This window comes from Pleurodeles waltl, chromosome 2_2 (assembly GCF_031143425.1).
Source record: "Pleurodeles waltl isolate 20211129_DDA chromosome 2_2, aPleWal1.hap1.20221129, whole genome shotgun sequence".
Taxonomy (NCBI): Eukaryota; Metazoa; Chordata; class Amphibia; order Caudata; family Salamandridae; genus Pleurodeles; species Pleurodeles waltl.
This window is the reverse complement of record NC_090439.1, coordinates 68,246,416-68,253,652: the sequence shown is the minus strand read 5'-3', so window position 1 is coordinate 68,253,652 and position 7,237 is coordinate 68,246,416. Positions and strand designations below refer to the sequence as shown.

Genomic DNA, 7,237 nt, shown 5'->3' with positions numbered 1-7,237 from the left:
TCCTTTATTAATAGTGGTAGTTACAATAGAATTAGGGAACAAGGGAAACTAGCTTTAGATGCGCGACATATAGGTAAGCTTTGCATAACACGGCCAAAATCATATTATGACAATGTGTTTGTAGGAACGAGTGAATGTAAACATGTGTTTTTGTTTCAGAATAAATGGACATTCATACTAAATGGAATGGATCAAGCGATCCCAGGGGTCTATTATATTTGTGGACTTAACACTTATTACCGTCTTCCAAAGGGATCGTATGGGACATGTTATTTGGGAATAGTTTTCCCAAAGATCTGTCAGCCAGCGGATTTAAAGAAATTCCCGAAAGTGACTGAATTACTTTGTGCTAGACAAAAGAGAGAAACTGCTGCTGGTGTAGTAGGAGACATATTTGGAGCAATAATCCCTTCAATTGGAGTTATCTTAAACTCCATAAAGATTAGAAAGTTGTCTACTATTGTGGATAACATGCTGACAAATTTCACAGGAGCTATACTCCTGATGGACACTGAACTTGCTTCGGAGAGGGCCATGACTCTTCAAAACAGGCTTGCTTTAGACATTCTTTTAGCGAAAAATGGCGGAGTCTGTAAAATGCTCAATGAGCGTCACTGTTGTGCCTACATACCTGACAATAGTAATGAGATTAGAAGTGTGCTTACTAACCTAACAAGAGATGGTGCAGATTTGAAGGAATTGAAAGAACCAGGTGTTTGGGAAAAGGTTGGAAAGGGACTTGCTCATGTGGGAAGTTGGTTTAGTAACATTTGGCATGGGATATTGGGTAAATTAATACAGGGAATAGTAATTGTTTTGGCTTGTGTATTCAGATTATGGTTATCATGCAAAATTAGCAAAAGAATTAAAGAAAAATTGTCAAAACGTAATGCAAGGAGGGAAGAAAAGAAAAGGGAAAAATTGTTCAGGGCAAAATATGAAAAGGCAAAATCAAAGGAAGAAATTGAAATGAAGGAGATACGGAAATTAAAAAGTTGTGAAAGAAGGGATTTGTGTGATGACAAGAGTCATCAGAGGAGGGATTGTTGGAGTGTAGCTTTTATATTCAATATTAACGTGATATGCTTGCAAAATAATGTAGAACGAAATTGCAGAGAAATTGAATTAATGCACTACTAATGTCCGCGTTTGAAATGTGCCCACGGGGAGTGGCCATCAATGTATACGATGATTAATGAACTTGACTAATGATGAATTAATAATGTGCTAATGTGTGATTTTATTCTAGCTTTATGACTCATGTATTAAGGTTTTGCAAATTTAGTCACTAGGCCTTAGTTAGCAAGAGTCGGGCCTAGCTGCCTGGTCTCATATTAAATGTGTTTTTCTAACGTGCAATGTGCTGTCTTCCTGAAGGACATGCAGCTGTACTTTTCCAGAAGCTAGAGATGTGTGTGTGTAACCGTAGTAAATTCTTTCTCATGAGACCCGACTTGCTCAAGGAGACATTCTTGCTGAATGCAACAGTGTAATTAGCAACAGGTACAAGGTCGCCTACAACTGGCAAAGACAATGGAGCTACTGACTGAAACAACGCGTGTAACTTTCTTACCTGCCATTTTACCCGATGAAGACGCAAATCACAAGAGCCAATGAACTGCATGAGAACTGTCTTAGGTGGAAAATTCTGGTAAGGTGATCAACGGACTATTGGACAGAGATAGTGATGCACCCGATATTGCCCAATTGGAAATTAAGGGTTTGTTCGATGAATTTGATATAATGACAAGTCACAAGGAGAAGCCAGCCATTACTTAGCCATTGCGAGCCATCCTACGCCATTTGCTCTTTGCGTGCCTTTTATCCTGCCATTCTGTTCTGCCTTGAGGCTTTATTGCCTGATGTCCTAAACCATCCTCACGCTTCCTGCCTTGCCTGATAATTACTTCTCCTCCTTATGAGGGAAGAACTTTCTGCCCTGTTTGCTGAGACTTTGCTGTTTATCCTGGCTGATGGCGAATCGATTGCTATCCTGAGGACGAAGACTGACTCTGTATGCTGACCCGTTACAGAGGGTAACTATATGATAATAAAATTGTAAATGTCTGTTTGCCTTTTCTTTCTAGGTACCAACTTCTCTTTTGATAGAGTCCATAGTTAGATGTTTTCTAAATTTGTGTTGCTAAATTATTTTGCATGAAGCCCAACATGCTGATGCTAATTAGAGGTTAGTTAAGGAGTTCACTAAGACGAATGAAAATAGACAAATGACTGAATCTTTGCTTTGTTGAATATTGTACTAATGATACTCTGCTAAAATAGATACATGTTGACTCTGTGTTTTGTTCTAATGTTTATAAGCTTTGCTTTGCTTAAGTCTTATTCAAGTTGCCATATTGTGACATTGTTAATGTACTTTCTGGTATTGAGATTAATAAACTTGCTAGTAGAGTGTAACAAATAGGGAATAAATATCTTGAATCTTACTAAATTTATGTGGTTATTCATGGCTGAAAGGTCATGTAGTGTTTCACTTTTTATTAATGCCATTAACTAATTTGATTGATTTGCTACTGTGAATATTGATGAGGTTATTGATCTATTGATTGAAATGCTGAATAGATATCTCGTCTTAAGGTGTCTCCAATCAGGGTCAAAAGGTTCATTGGCCTAAAACAAGTCCCAGTGGAAGTTAAATTATCAAAGGTGGGACGCGTTGTCACTACCATGTTACTCTAAATTTCTCATATAATGTTCTTTCGTTCTATTGTAAAGCGGCCTGCGTAATGTTCGCACTGTATAAAAAAGCATAAACGGCTAAATATATAAATGTATTGCCATTTCTACGTCCATTCACTTAATTTTTTTTTTGTTCTGAAATTCTGGTCACCCTACTTATTCTACAGACGTCCTGCAATGAGACCTCTCCTACTGCCTTTCACTACCAATGAAGAATATGTGGAGGTTTGATTTAAATAAGGTGTTTACGCTAAGTGTCCACCCTCTTGAAACAAACCTCTGAGTGAACTTCATATTTTTTTTATGACCGTTAGGATTACGGTAAAAAAAAATATGACTCGTTGCAGGGGCACCAAAAGCAACGCGTTACAGCCAAGTCCAGCCTGAGCTGTATGCCGCTAACGGGGAAGCGCGTCGCAAGTTGCCTGGAGACCGTTGTCTCCCTTTCTCCTGAAAAGCTTAGATCGCTCTGCCTGCCGGATGTGGATATGGGTTTACGTCACGACAACGCCTTATCCGCACAGAACGGAAGTCAGAGGGAGGCCATTTTCACTGCGCCACGGAAAAGGTTTGTGGTCCTAAGCTTCTGGCGCACCTCCTCAGAAAGTGTTCGCGTGTTGCTGTGAACAGGTAAGGAGAACTTTTGATCGGTGCAATTTGAATTCTGAGGGCCGCCATACTCTCCTCCGGTTTGTGCTTCGCTTTTATTCGTAGAGTATCCAAGCCCACTGCTCCGTGATCGCGCGCGTCTTTGGGTATTGTGCCACGGGAACGTAGTTTCCTGGCGCGAAGTCGTAATTCTGCGGCCATGTTGAGGTCAGGCACGCGGCTGCACATTGTACCGCGACAGGTCAGTTGAACTAAGCGACGCAGCAGCCTCACCGTTTTCGCTAAAAAGTAGCAGTTAAAACAATTAAGTTATCTACAGCGAAGTCTGATATTTCCCTGAACCGGAAAACAACCAACCCAAAACCCTTTGCCACATGAGTGTGCCTTTTCAGATAGGTGCAACTTGGTACAAGGGACCCACGTCTGGGCATATGGTTGGTCATTTAGGATATTGACATAGAACACTAGGAGCAGGGCCAGTATCGATTTGCATAAGGTGGACCTTTGTGTAGAGTAGCACAGTGGGTAAAACGTTATGTTTTGTAATGCTACCGCGAGTGATTACCAGTATGCCTCCCATCACCTTTTGTGGGATGGATTTAATGCTGTACGTGGCCACTGGTATTCCCAGACATGGGTCCCTTGCTCAGCTGTGTCATAGAATTCAAAATGTACTTCACGGTGTGGCTGAAAGCTGTCTGGAGTTACTAGTGGTCCCTTCTGAAGAGGTCCTCGCCTAGCAGCTCGAGGTGGACGACTCATAAGGAGCATTTTTTTAGTACTGATTTGCATAAGGTAGGGCTTTGTCTAGAGTGGTACAGTGGGTGAAAAATGATGGGTAGGAATTCTTCCCGAGCGATTGTCAGTGGTTAGACTATTTGTGCGCATTCCTGTCATCACAGGAAGTGGTGTGCAAGATGACCAAATAGTTGAGGCCTTTCCAGTTCAGTGGCAACTGGGTATGTAGCAGTTCCCCACAATGCCAGAATAGTTTCTTCAGCTCTGCATGTCAGCGTTGTATATTGTGGAATTGCAGTTGGTGTTTTCCCTACATTCATGATGCTATTCCCTCTGAAACATAAAGATATTAATCTCATGAATGACCTGGGGTTTACTGCATCATCCACCCATGTGTATCGTGCATTGTTGTTGGCCCATGTACGTGCACACTTTCTTATTGCGTCCTGACTAATATCATTGCTATTCCATAGGGATATGGCCCTACGTTTAAACTTGATATTGGGGAGCTGCTGATCATAGGCATAGACTGATCCAATGATTTTGAGTCCTGGCCTACATGCACAGTCTGGGGATAAGGGCTTTACTAAATAATTGTTGCACCCGGTGGGCGGGTGCGCCACCGCTAAAAAGCATAAGTCCAGAACTGCTTATGTTCATTCTTTGTACTTGTGATAAGCCATTTCTTAATTTGTCCTATTTGGTCCTTAATGTCCTGCCAATCTGTGAGAATATGTAATGTTTCTACTAGGGTGTTATACTTAGTGACATTGATCCTAAAATGTGCTACCTGCACATTTTGGCTGCCTTTGGGTCTTAATCCTACATAGGCAGCTTTGCAAGAGGCATAAGGCTGTTCCCAGGGGGGAGGTAAATACCTCTCTAGTTGAGTGTAATCTATTTGACCCTGTAGTGTGGGGGTATCAATGAGTGTAGAAAGTATGATTCATTGGTGCTTTGCAGTCCTATTTGTGACATCTGTTGATATCACATATTGTCTAATACACTACCATGGATGCTATGAGATACATTGATATGTGTAGCTATTTCGCTCTGGAGGTGCCTGACATTTTGACATAATCTTAGGCATTAGCCATTGTAAAAGGGCAAGGTAAGCAGCATAATAAAAATACACAAAAGGAAAAATAAAACAAAAATTCTGTGTCTTTACAGATTCAAGAAAGTGTTCCACTTTTGCATTGGAGGGAGGGTTTTTTACAGTTGATCCACTGCTCTCCGCCTTTCTCCTTTTGTCTGTGTAGATGTCTGATTCATGGCAGGGTCCAGTCAAACATCTGATAAGTGGATCCATGGCTTCCTGCCATCTACTTTTATCGCTGCGGGGCTACTCATTGTCCCTGAGAAGAGGTTATTGAATTCGGGTCTCTCAATTTCTGATTAAAATTGCTGATGTACACTTATTGACAATTTGCTAGGGGCCCAGGCTGGAGGGCTGCAGTGGTACACTTCTTTGTTACCTGTTTAGAAAAGAACTTTGCAGTTTCTGTTAGTTCAGACTAATAGTATCCCATTTCATCTCTGAAATCCTCATCTGAGATACCTGCAATTGTTGGTATTGTTGATGTGATCACTTTTAGTGTGGATGTGTACTGTACCGTTACCATACTGCACGCTCTACAATGTGCATGGTAGGGAATGAACCAATCCGTTTGAAGGTAACGCTAAGGCTTTTGCCAGTTGCAGTAGTAAGTCTTTGTGAATTACTGGTGACCCATCAGACTTAAGGAATTCCCTGATTTCCCATCTGTGAAATGCTTGAGTCACGGAAAACAGTAGTCTCTCATGAGTTTGTGTGACATATAAACTGTAATTTCGCTTTCTGGAACCCCATCCCCTCTCTCATTGGTCTCCCTGTAACTACTCCACGGAGCTCAATTTTTGGTTTTGTGCCAGGAGAATCTCTCATGCTCATAAATGCGAATCAGCAATGCGTCAACCAATGTTAATTTTATTTCTGCACAGAATTTCCAATCTTGAATTCTGAGCATGCCTTCTTTTTCACTACATCCGCTTCTTCTCGGTGATGGGTACAGTGGAACTTTGTATCTCCTCTAGAGCTTTACACACCATACAAGTCTGACATGACTTCGTTGCATATATTCTTTTTATTAAAACATTGTCTTTTTTTTAAAACTTAAAACATAGTCGTTCAGTAAGTCACCTTTACCGATATGTGCAGAACTCTACAATGTTACTGCCGCTGGGTAAAGATACTTGTCTGGTAGCATGTACCGTATTCTCGTTTTAGTCCAACCAACGCCCATTCAAATGTGTGCCAGTCACAGACCATTACCCCCAGAGCTTTACACACACCAATGTACTGCTTTAAATCCTGAATAAAGTGTTGTAGTTGGACAATGTAATGATGCCTGTTCCATAAATTTGCCCCTACTTTGCCTTCTAATGGGGTACTATTGCCTTTGAATCTTGTCCCTTTGTACAAAATATTTCTCTACTGAGATCTGCCATTGGCTACTTCCTTCAAGTACCGCAATGGGTTTGTTTGTCATCACCTCTGGTAATGAGGCTAACATGTCAAAAACCGGGGAGCAGTTACACCTGTGATATAATTCTTGAGCGCCCCCTCGTCCTGTTCCTTTTTTACCAGGGTGTTCAGGTTTTTTTCTGTCAATTCCTGCCGCTTAAATGGCCAGAGTGTTCAGAAGGCTGATCTGAATGTCCATTTTATTGGCCTGGAAGTTTATAGCCTCTACATCGCTCCTCAGCGTTTACCATTGACGCCCAGAGCTGCCCTTGGGGTCCTGGGAGTTCCCCGGTAGCTTGTATGGTGGTACTGGACTTATCTAGTCTACCTTTAACATATGGAGCCAACAAGTTCTCCCATTCCTTGGTGTGGAGATATGATATGTCTTTTGACAGTGCTTCACATCATCCTTAGTATAGGCAGGTATATTTGTGTCATTATCATGATCAAGTTTCCCTTCTTTCTGGTGCAATACACCATCAATTTGTTACACTCACTCTGAGGCCACTGAGTCCAGCTCCACAGGGAGACACGGTTATGGGGGTATTGAGCCTTCTTTCTTTTTCCTTCTTCCTAATAAATTCCAGATATTTTAAGTTGGAAGGCTAGTGGTTGTTCTGTTCTGAGGAGGCCAAAGTCACTAATAACACAAGCTTCCTACACAATTCTAAGGTCTCCTTTGAG

At 41.4% G+C, this 7,237-nt stretch overlaps 1 protein-coding gene across 1 annotated transcript in view; it reads left to right on the top strand.

The window, feature by feature from the left end:
* The first annotated feature begins 3,216 nt into the window (after positions 1–3,216).
* Positions 3,217–7,237, top strand: part of LOC138280199 (tol-Pal system protein TolA-like) — a 689,969-nt gene continuing 685,948 nt past the window's right edge. The window contains exon 1 of the mRNA XM_069219461.1: positions 3,217–3,330. The gene's annotated coding sequence lies outside the window, so the exon portion shown is untranslated. The remainder of the gene's footprint in view (positions 3,331–7,237) is intronic.